Below are 11970 nucleotides of genomic sequence, written 5' to 3'. Positions count from 1 at the left end.
TGTTAAAAGGACACCATGATGATATATATGTGTTTAGACAAAGTTGTGTAAGGTGTCTATAAAAAGACAAGATAGGGTGTACGTGTCTAGACTATGTTGTATAAAGTGTCTATAAAAAGACAAGATAGGGTGTACGTGTCTAGACTATGTTGTATAAAGTGTCTATAAAAAGACAAGATAGGGTGTACGTGTCTAGACTATGTTGTATAAGGTGTCTATAAAATGACAAGACGACCCTATGAACGGGATCCTGTACTGGGGTGCTGGCCCAATGCCTATCAGTGCTGGGAGAGTGACGGGACGCCCATGACAGTTCCAGAGTTCCAGAGTGAGAGAAGAACTCTATAAAAAATTTGTCTGGGTTATCCAAAATTTAGAAAACTGCGGCTCGTGTTTCCTTGGCTGTGAGCGATTCCCGCGAAGTTGATGGGAAGCGGGCAAAAACAGGTGGGGGGATGAGAGAAGGTAATCGATTGCTTGATATATTTTTGTTGTTTGTGTTCATTTGTAATACAGGTGGTCGTACTAAGTAGGTCGTTTTGCATTGGAAAGTACATAGTGGGATTTTTATAGTACACAGTAAGGTGGTTTTATAGGTGGGTGTGCTAAGGTGTGGTTTTACAGTTTTGGAGGGATGTTTTTTTTTTTAGTTTAGTGGAAAGTACAAGCAGCGGATTTATTGTGTTTTGTACAAAGTTGTTAATACGTAATAGTGTGGTTTTATTGTGTTTTATATGTGGGGTCGCGTAAAAAGGGGTTGTAGGCAGTGTTTCTTTCATACTTTTTTTCTCCGGGGAGGACTACATTTTTCAGGGGGCGGACACTGGTATAAGTATATATTTTCTACATAAGTTTTTTTTTTTTTTTGGGGGGGGGGGGGGGGGGGCGGTGATCCCCCGAAGAAATGCCTGAAAAAAAAACCCATTGTTATAGTATCACTCTTGGTTAGTGACTTGGGTTAAGCCTGTTACCAGATCAGCCTTCAACAGTCAGCTGTTTTAATTTAGGGGGTGTGGGTCGACGTGGTCGAGTCGGTAAAGCTCATGGTTGCTAAACCGAAAAGCCACGAGTTCGAACCCTCGGGCAGATGAGGCTCGTTAGCTGGGGACAGCCACTCTTCTAAGAGAGATAACTCCAAAATTAAACAACTGCTGCCGGCTGAAATCGGAGTCAATGGCCTCAATGGCGCATAAACAGTTGACACGTAACGCTTAATTGTGTTGGAGGCGTGGTCGAGTCGGCAAAAAGCTCATGGTTGATAAATTCGAACGAAGTCTCGAGTTCAAACCCACTGGCAGATAAATCTCGATCCCCTTCAACACTAATAATCAAGAACGAAGAAGAAAGAAGAAGTTTAAGGGGTCATCCATAAATGACTTCACGCTTTTTGGACTATTTTTACCTCCCCCCACCCCGTCCGTCACACATCGTCACAAAAAGCCAGATCCAGCTAGTTCTTTTGGTTTAGGATTAGGCCTGTCACCACGATTTCATTGTCGCAACCCTTTCTTCATAAATCACTTAACACAAATACACATACTATCTTTATGTCATTCATGACACATACTAACAAAAATGCAATATGTCATTCATTGTTACATACGTCATATCCGCCATAAAACGCTAAATGTCATAGCTATGTCATTTATACGATATGTATATTGTATGTTTAGTCTGGGCTTATCTCAGAATCTTGGAAGAAAACCTGTATATAAAAAAATAGATAATATCAAACGCAAAATGTCTATTTTCGCTGTGCGTCATGTTTGATTAATGCCATACAATACCAGGCCAAAAAAAAAAAAGATACAAGTATGATTTATGTCTACTGGAAGTAAGTGTAATCTTTTTATACAGTTAAAATTTTTCGCATTTCTAACCCACTTTTTAATTTTATTTTATCCCACGAAGAAATAGTGATATTTTTTTTAAGTTTTTTTTTTAGCGCGTGCAGACATAATGTGGGGTGATGGATCACTATCTAGAGATAACTGGAGTTTGTAACGTTTCGCCGACCTGACGGTTAGCCACAGCCAGTATCGCCGACTGCTGTTTCATCGACGGGATTTTAAAAATAGACGGTTTAACTGTAAACAAGCATAGTTTTATACATGTGTCTCTGCGAGTGTGTGCGTGTCTGTGTGTGTATGTGTGTGTGTGCGTGTGCGTGTGCGCAATGATTTTCCATGTCAGAGGTAGGTGTCAATGATATTTAGCTGCGTCGGTGCTAGATGTTGATAATACCTAGTCGAATCACATATGGATGTCAATAATTCCTAGTTAGGTCAAAGGCAGATGTCAATTATTCCTAGTTGGGTCAGTTTCTGTGTCTGCGCGAACCTGATCATGTTTATGATTCAAAGGAGGATCTTAAAAAGGAAACAAAATGTTCGCAAAATACAAAATTCATGTACATAATTATGGCGCTTACTATTGAAAAACTCCTATGAACGACCTTTCTACCAATACAGCCAGTTATTCATCTTAAATACTAAATTCTATATTTTTCGTTGCATCTATGAAGCGGTTATAATTCTAGAACATAAAACTTAGACACCGCACCGATGACTAAAAAAAACTCAGTTATTCTATATATACATTATGATGTGAGGGGGCGCAACTGGTCGATGATCACTAACACAACTCAAGAAACCTAATTTTAGCTTTGTTCTTTATTTTACACGCCATCATTCTGGTAGCCGGCGAGCTATTAACATTTCATTATACGGCCATTCAATTGTAAAAGATGGTTTTAATAGACTGTTTGTCTAATAGAATAGAACCATTCTTTATTTGACTTTAACAAGCGGCCAATTGATTTGATGTATCAAGTATCGTTGTCTCTAATAAATGATTGTAGCGGGGAACAATGCATATATATATATATATATATATATATATATATATATATATATATATATATATATATATATATATATATATATATATATATATATATATATATATATATATATATATATATATATAAATTCAATAATTGTTCTAGTATAGCGGGCTAATTTTAGCTTAAAGTGTAGTGTTGTATTTATTGCAAGTCATTTCGTTAAATCAGGACGGTTTAAAGGTTTAAGAACAATGTGGTACTGTTGACGTTTTACCGTTAATGTTGCGTGGAATTTGGTGTTGGTATCAATAGAAAATATGTGGGTGGTGGTTGTTCGTGGGTGGTCGATGAAGGGGTGTGGTGTGTGGGTGTGGTGAGGTATCGTGGGGGGTGTGAGTGGTTGATGAAGGGGTGTGGTGTGTGGGTGTGAGGTATCATGGGGGGGGAGTGCGTGAGTGGTTGATGAAAGGGTGTGGTGTGTGGGTGTCAGGTATCGCGGGGGGGGGGGGGGGAGTGTGTGATCGACTGATTTCCGTTATTTTGCGAGCAATGCTTGATATCGCTAGACCAAAAAAGCACCTGATTCTAGCTTTAACCTCCTAACCACTGCTCTAGACCATCCCAGGTCATCAAATCTTCTCGAAACTTCCAGAGAAGTCTGGAAACATTCCTCATGCTGGTCATATCAAGCTTGCATCAGCACGTCTACATAGATTTGCGAGGTGTAATTTGCTAGCGCCGTTTTTACATACAAAAAAAATATACCTGGCAAGTTGCGTCTGATGAATTTATCCTTAATAGATATAGACACGCACGTTCGCGAATGAACGCCTTTTTTTTTAAATTTCGATTTAATTTATCTTTTGATTAAAATATATTCAATGTAAACACATCAGTGATATCTAGTGGGTTTAGTTTTGCTTTTTCATTTTAAAATATATTCTAAATTTATTTACTTTTAAATGTATCCTAAATTTATTTTTTTAAATAAATTCCGCATCCCAACCAAATTTTTGCAATCTAGCGAACTGAGATTTCCCTTCTCGTTATTTCTTCTTCTGCCTCTCTTTCGGCTCCCATCACCTCTCTCATTCCCCTGGTGACTCCCACATCAACTCTCATTCCTCTGGTGACTCTTACATCTACTCCCATTCTCCTGGTGACTCCTCCACCAACTCTCATTCCCCTAGTGACTCCTCCATCAACTGTCATTCCCCTAGTGACTCTTCCATCAACTCTCATTCCCCTAGTGACTCCTCCATCAACTGTCATTCCCCTAGTGACTCTTCCATCAACTCTCATCCCCATGTGACGCCTCCACCAACTCTCATTCCCCTGGTGACTCCTCCACCAACTCTCATTCCCCAGGTGATTCCTCCACCAACTCTCATTCCCCAGGTGACTTCTCCACCAACTCTCATTACCCAGGTGACTCCTCCACCAACTCTCATTCCCCTAGCGACTCCTCCACCAACTCTCATTCCCCTAGTGATTCCTCCACCAACTCTCATTCCCCAGGTGATTCCTCCACCAACTCTCATTCCCCTAGTGATTCCTCCACCAACTCTCATTCCCCTAGTGATTCCTCCATCAACTCTCATTCCCATGGTGACTCCTCCATCAACTCTCATTCCCCATGTGACGCCTCCACCAACTCTCATTCCCCTAGTGACTCCTCCACCAACTCTCATTACCCTGGTGACTCCTCCATCAACTCTCATTCCCCTAGTGACTCCTCCATCAACTCTCATTCCCCTAGTGACTCCTCCACCAACTCACATTCCCCTAGTGACTCCTCCATCAACTCTCATTCCCCTAGTGACTCCTCCACCAACTCACATTCCCCTAGTGACTCCTCCATCAACTCACATTCCCCTAGTGACTCCTCCACCAACTCTCATTCCCCTAGTGACTCCTCCACCAACTCACATTCCCCTAGTGACTCCTCCATCAACTCACATTCCCCTAGTGACTCCTCCACCAACTCTCATTCCCCTAGTGACTCCTCCACCAACTCTCATTCCCCTAGTGACTCCTCCACCAACTCACATTCCCCTAGTGACTCCTCCATCAACTCACATTCCCCTAGTGACTCCTCCACCAACTCTCATTCCCCTAGTGACTCCTCCACCAACTCTCATTCCCCTAGTGACTCCTCCACCAACTCACATTCCCCTAGTGACTCCTCCATCAACTCACATTCCCCTAGTGACTCCTCCACCAACTCTCATTCCCCTAGTGACTCCTCCACCAACTCTCATTCCCCTAGTGATTCCTCCACCAACTCACATTCCCCTAGTGACTCCTCCACCAACTCTCATTCCCCAGGTGACGCCTCCATCACCTCTCATTCCCCTAGTGACGCCTCCATCACCCCTCATTCCCCTAGTGTCCCCTCCATCAACTCTCATTCCCCAGGTGACTCCTCCATCAACTCTCATTCCCCTGTTGACTCCTCCATACTTGTCCCACCTCCCATCACCTTCCCATATCCCAATCACAACAAAGGTGTCACAACTGTCTGGTAGCTGCCGCAAGAACAACGGATGCCGTGACACATCTCGCCTGAGGCCGTGACAAGATTGAGTGCTGAGTCATCCACGTGTCAATCTCTCGTCTTTTCAGCCTCCACCCTGTCCATCATCTATCTTAGACAACCTACCCGGCACCATAACTGTTGTACCACCATTCAAGTCACATTTCTTTTTTTGTTTGACGTCCGTTTTGGGTAAAGATGACATTTTAACGATTTTTCTGGAAAATGTTTTTTAACGATACCTCGATACAAATGTTTGTTTGTGTTCATAGTTCAATCAATGAGTTAGAAATGTCGAAGGCTAGAAAAGAAATGTTTGAGCGATTATTTTTATCTAAATAAAAAAAAACTATGGAAATATTGCCTTTTCAGTTGGCGGATGACGTTTTGTTGAGAAAATGTGTGAAAACGAACGTGTCGATCAGATTGGCCTTGAACTCAGGAAACACGCGAAAACATGACACAAGAAGTACTCAACTACAAATACCCGGCACAGAGGTAACTAAGGTAAACAAAGAAACACCTAGACACGTGACCTGGAGGACAGTAAACAAAGATGTGGGAAGTCAGGTTAACCTAACCTAAACCTGAACCTAAACCTGAACCTAAACCTGAACCTAAACCTAAACCTAAACCTAAACCTAAACCGTTCCCTAACCCGAACCCTAAACTTAATTACATACTCTTGATTAGATCAGATGTTGATTAGGCCAATGACTGTTGATTGTGTCAGTGAATATCTACTGTGTGTACCACTACATTTTCTACCTCAACTTCTGCTAGAACTCTGATTCAGGTCAGTGTAGCTTCTACCGACCCGTGGGTCAAGTGACCCTTATGTCTGTTATCTTCTACCGACCTATGGGTCATGTGACGCTTGGGTCTGTTAGCTTCTACCAACGCGTGAGTCACGCGACCCTTGGGTCTGTTAGCTTCTACCGACCCGTGGGTCATGTGACCCTCATGTCTGTAGACTACCTTCGAACCCTGACGACTTGCTACAACAACTAAAAACACACGAAAAGACAGCCAGGTCACTGAGTACACAAGCTACGATAAGTTCAGGCCCAACCTTGTGTATTGATCTCATACAAAAGTATAGACTTATTAAAGACATTGTTTTCTCTAAGAAATTTTGTTTTTATCTTGAATTATTAAAGATGGCTAGAGTTTATATTCAACACACAAAGACATAGCAGTGTTTTGCCCTCGGTGTTAACGTTAAATTATAGCTAAAGCATCCTCAAGTGAAAACTTGACAATAAATTCAACATAACAAACTCGAGCAAAATAGTCCATAATATTTTTTTACTCAAAAGAATTTCAAACAAACTTCAATCAATCATTTCAGTTGACTGCTCAAGTCATGACTTGAGCTCAAGTCATGATTGTCTTAAATTTAGAGCGATTTATGAATCAGCTGATTATCTTCTTTAGTCTCTGAAATTGTTGTATTTAAATGGTTCCTTTGTTTTTTACCTACACGATTGTTCCCCTGTAATGGCCGGTCGATCCCCCACCGACCCGGCAAATGAAGTACAAATCAATTCACCAACCACGATTGATGAAGTGTCTACGGCATAATTTTACGGTAATAAATGTTTCAATCGCTCAAAAAATCTGGGTATTGGGTTTTTTAATAAAACAGGTAGTTTCCGCCAAACGCAAGCACATCTTTTTTTTTCAAAACACGGAAGACAGAATCCAACAAGCACAGAAACAAATGTTTTTAAAAATATTTTTGAAATTAGATTAAATCCGATGTATTTTGCGAGAAGGGGCATGACTTGTTGCTAATAAAATTATCTATTAATGCAAGTTGGTCAGTAGATCATAAAAAGTAAGAACAGAGTTGTAATACTTTGAAGAACTGGGATTTAAAAACTTCTATTTAAAAATATCAAAGAACACGGACCCACCTCGCTCGTACAGACGCAGTAGCCGCCATTTTGTCCTGAAGCCGCCATTTTGTCCTGTATTTTTAGTATCTATTTTCAGACACGGACCATCCTTGAATATTTTTTGCCACCAACTTTATAAATGCTCCGTTCAGCTCGGCTGCAGACTGCGAATGAATACAACCTTTCATAATTAATGAACGCTTAGACAAAGGGCACTAAACTCACAAAGTTTACGTCCAACATTGATCCAACATGGCGGATGGTATGTGACTCAAATATTTTTGTCCGACTCTTACCTTAGGGTAAGTTCTTTTATTTTTGGACAGTCTGTTTGATCTGAATATATTTGAATACGAATGTACCGCCGACAATAGATGCACCTAAACACACACGGTTCAGTTGAGGGGAGAGAAGGCAAGGACGGACGGTACAGCGAAATCGATTACACCTAACGTACTGTTTTAAATTTACGATTTCAGGATGTCGGAATCGAAGAGTATTGACATAATCGAGATCAGGATAAAGTCAGCTAGATGGGGAAAACAATAAATAAATTTTTGAAATGTCAAGTATCGATTAGTTCGATGTGGGGTTGTGGGGTGTGGTGTTGAGGTGGTGGGATGAGGTATTGTGATGGGGTGTGGTTAGCTGTGAGGTGGGAGATGGGGTGGGGTTGATGGGGGGAGGGTTTGACTGATGGAGAGTTTGATGTCAGCACTAGGATATGGGTGGGATGGTAGATGGGTGGGATGGTAGATGGGTGGGATGGTAGATGGGTGGAATGTTAGATGGGTGGGATGTTAGATGGCTGGGATGGTAGATGGGTGGGATGGTAGATGGGTGCAATGATCTGTATTTTGTCAATTATTGCATCAGTCTAACGCTATTTCATCAACAGTTTTAAAAAAAACGGCCGTTTAACAGTCGACCATATAACAGTCGGCCATATTACGGTCGGCCATATAACAGTAGGTCATGTAACGGTCGGTCATATAATAGTCGGCCATATAACAGTCGGCCATATAACGGTCGGCCATATAACGGTCGGCCATATAACGGTCGGCCATGTAACAGTCGGTAATATAACAGTCGATCATGTAAGTGACTACCATATTGTGGATGAACTTTAGACTGGCTAAGATTTTTTTTAAATATATTTTTCAGAAAAAGACATTTTGCTAGAGTCTTGGAATAAAAGCTTGCCTTGACATTTGCCTTGGTATTTGTGGGTAAAGACTTGGTGTGGTGGGGGGTGGGGGCTGCGGTGAGGGTGGTGGGTTGGTATGGGAGTGGTGAACTATGTGGAACAAATGAAGCTCTATGTGGGTATAGTACCGGAGTGTAATTTATTCGTTTTGAGAAATCCGTTTCGAGGGTTTTAAAATGATATGGAAAAACCTAGTATTTTGTAAACTGTTCTCTTAAATCCTTCATTTGGGTACATTTTCTATGACCCACAGGTAAGGGGATGGTAAGCTAATTTTTAGCAGATCTTACCTTATATTTTGGAAAAAAAAAATGGCATTTAATTACTTCCTCCATAAAATCCTCAACTAGAAAGTAAATTCATAACTTGTCTTTCTACGTTACTCATATGCCGTACAGGTGTTTGAACAGTATGTTTATAATACAAAATTTTAAGATATATATTGATATTTTTAATTATGTCAATGTAGGGATTTTTGTCCAGACCATTGAGTGCTTGAAAGTAAGTAAAACAAAAGTTTTAAAATAACCTGACAAAACTATTTTTACAAACCCACAAGAATGCATGTTATTTTAGTTTAATCAGCCCATCAGACCAATTAAGCAAATCAAAGCGCCATCCCACCTCAGACCCTAACATGGATCTAGCTATATTTAGACTATTGTTTCGTTGTTTTTCGCCCTAAGTTCATCCAACTTTTGTTACGACTGTTGCTTGCTACAAAGTGCCATGAGAACATTATCGGGGGTTTGTTGTTTTCGTGACGTCATCAACCCAGCAGAGGGAACGACCAAACCCCGCCCTGAAATCATCGGACCGTGAATCGTGAGCAGTGCTGACACCATGCGTGGGAGGGGAGGGGTGGGGGGGTGGCACTTCGGGGGTCAGTGGATTGAAAGATTGGCAATAGAAGGAACATTTGAAATCAATCATGCAATCTAGTTTTAAGTCTTTTTTTTTAAAGAGGAGTGAAACGACCGGCTAATGTTAATACGTCATACTACGTCATACTACGTCATTCTGCGTCATTTGACGTCATATTGTGTCCGAGGTGACAGGATAGGTTTCGTGTGAAAAATACAGAACACATTTTTGACTTACAGTTATACATACATATATATATATATATATATATATATATATATATATATATATATATATATATATATATATATATATATATATATATATATATATATATATATATATATATATATATATATATATATATATATATATATATATATATATATATATATATATATATATATATATATATATATATATATATATATATATATATATATATATATATGTGATTGTTACCGAGTGTATTTACTTGTGCTATCTTTGACCAGCACACAACATCGACCACAATATAGATACTCGGAAGTGCAGGTTTACATTTATCTCTTTATTAAATGAATCAATAGAAATGCTCCACATAGCAATGCATCAATGTTCCACAAGAATACAATGAACCAACTGACCCCCACTGTCCTCACTAGTTCTCTCATATCAGAATACACGTGTCCATGGTTCAGGCTTCAAACCTTATTCTCTCGAATGGAAACACGTATCTACAGTTCAGGCTTCCACAACTGTTCTCAACTGTCCCTTACTACCAGTCGCCTTCCTATTATATCCCCTCGTATTCGTAATCGTAATCGGTTCTATCCGTTGCATCATAGCTATGTTCAGTCCGATTATCTCGCCTCCCAACTACTACGCAGTTGTCTTGTACTAGTCTTTATTAGACTTTTGTTTCTATTTCTGTCACACCACCTGCATCCGTTGCATCAGCCCAGTTTGGCCTTGATCGTGTCTTACTTGACAGACTGTATTGCGTTCTTATCAATCGTCTTTAGTAACTACACTAGTTATATATATATATATATATATATATATATATATATATATATATATATATATATATATATATATATATATATATATATATATATATATATATATATACCAATGTCCCATGAGGTCGACCCTAACTTTCACCTAAGATGTCCCAGGTACTAATGTCCCATCAGGTCGACCCTAACTTTCACCTAAGATGTCCCAGGTACTAATGTCCCATTAGGTCGACCCTAACTTTCACCTAAAATGCCCCAGGTACTAATGTCCCATCAGGTCGACCCTAACTTTCACCTAAGATGTCCCAGGTATTAATGTCCCATTAGGTCGACCCAAACTTTCACCTAAAATGCCCCAGGTACTAATGTCCCATTGGGTCGACCCTAACTTTCACCTAAGACGCCCGGGGAAACAAAGCGATGTTCATCAGCGCGTGACGGCGACCTAATTTTACCAGTGTGCATTGATCACACGATCCTAATTGATGGAGGTGATTGATTTTTCAGCTCGTTAAATCTCCTTGCTCACACCATCCCTGTTACTACTAAATGTTGGCTACAAGGAGGCCTATATGCAGATGCATCAGAGTGCGTGTGTTTTAATTGGCCAACTACCGGCCACAAAGCACAATAATCTCTTGCAATAATCTACCAAAAGCTTGAAGCAAACATCCCAATACCTTGATGCAGGCATCCTAAAAACTTAATGCAGACACCCCCCAAACCTTGATTCAGACACACCAAAAGCTTGAAGCATTCCAATACCTTGATGCTGACACCCCAAAAGCTTGAAGCAAATACCCCAATACCTTGATGCAGGTGCCCTAAAAACTTAAAGCAGACACCAAAATATTTTGATGCAGGCACCAGAAAAACTTTTGACACCCCAATACCTTGATGCAGGTTATCCCAAAAATTTGAGGCAGGCGCCCCATCAACTTAAAATAGGCACTATAACACATTGAAAGCAAATACCCCATTAACCCCACCCCCGTTGCCCCCCCCCCCCCCTGCAGTGAACCCATGCATTAAAAAACGAGATTTGCATGTGTTGATCCGCACTGTATTATCCTACGGTCATTAATCGACACGGAATCGACGACCACGGAATCGACAAACACGAACAATACACGCGAACTTTGACCCAGGTAATCAGCCTCGTATTGAAAGCGGTGTCCTAAAAATAAACTGATTTGCATCCGGAACTCTCTATTTTTAGCGCGGTAAACATTTCTACAGTGGGGGCCATGATGCATGCAAGCACTTGGCGAGTTGGAACGGTTCTTTCACGGGTCAAAAATTGTTTTCTGATTGAGCTTTGATTTGTGCATGTAAATGGTGGGTTCAGTAATGTTTACGAGGGGTGTGGCTGTTGTACCGACAATTCCGTGATGTTTACGAGGGGCGGGATCGTTGTATCCAAGAGGGCTTGGTTTAGTTAATAAAACTAATGGAGTGAAAACATATTTAGGGCTCATTAGCGCCAATGTCATAAAGACGACAGTTGTAAGTAGGGTCGTTTAATATGGTATAAATGTTGTTGTTTAGTGTAGTGGTGAAAGGGGGAGGGTGAGGCGATATTTTGTGGGTAGGGTGGCATTACGGGTCCGCAAAAT

General features: G+C 40.5%; 1 pseudogene; it reads left to right on the top strand.

The window, feature by feature from the left end:
* Positions 1-222: 222 nt before the first annotated feature.
* On the top strand, positions 223-10229 carry LOC131958315 (clumping factor A-like; annotated as a pseudogene).
* The last annotated feature ends 1741 nt before the right edge of the window (positions 10230-11970 follow it).

Source organism: Physella acuta, unplaced genomic scaffold, assembly GCF_028476545.2.
Source record: "Physella acuta isolate Inbredline_101_S28 unplaced genomic scaffold, ASM2847654v3 ptg000085l, whole genome shotgun sequence".
NCBI lineage: Eukaryota > Metazoa > Mollusca > Gastropoda > Physidae > Physella > Physella acuta.
This window is presented reverse-complemented; position numbering and strand designations above follow the sequence as displayed.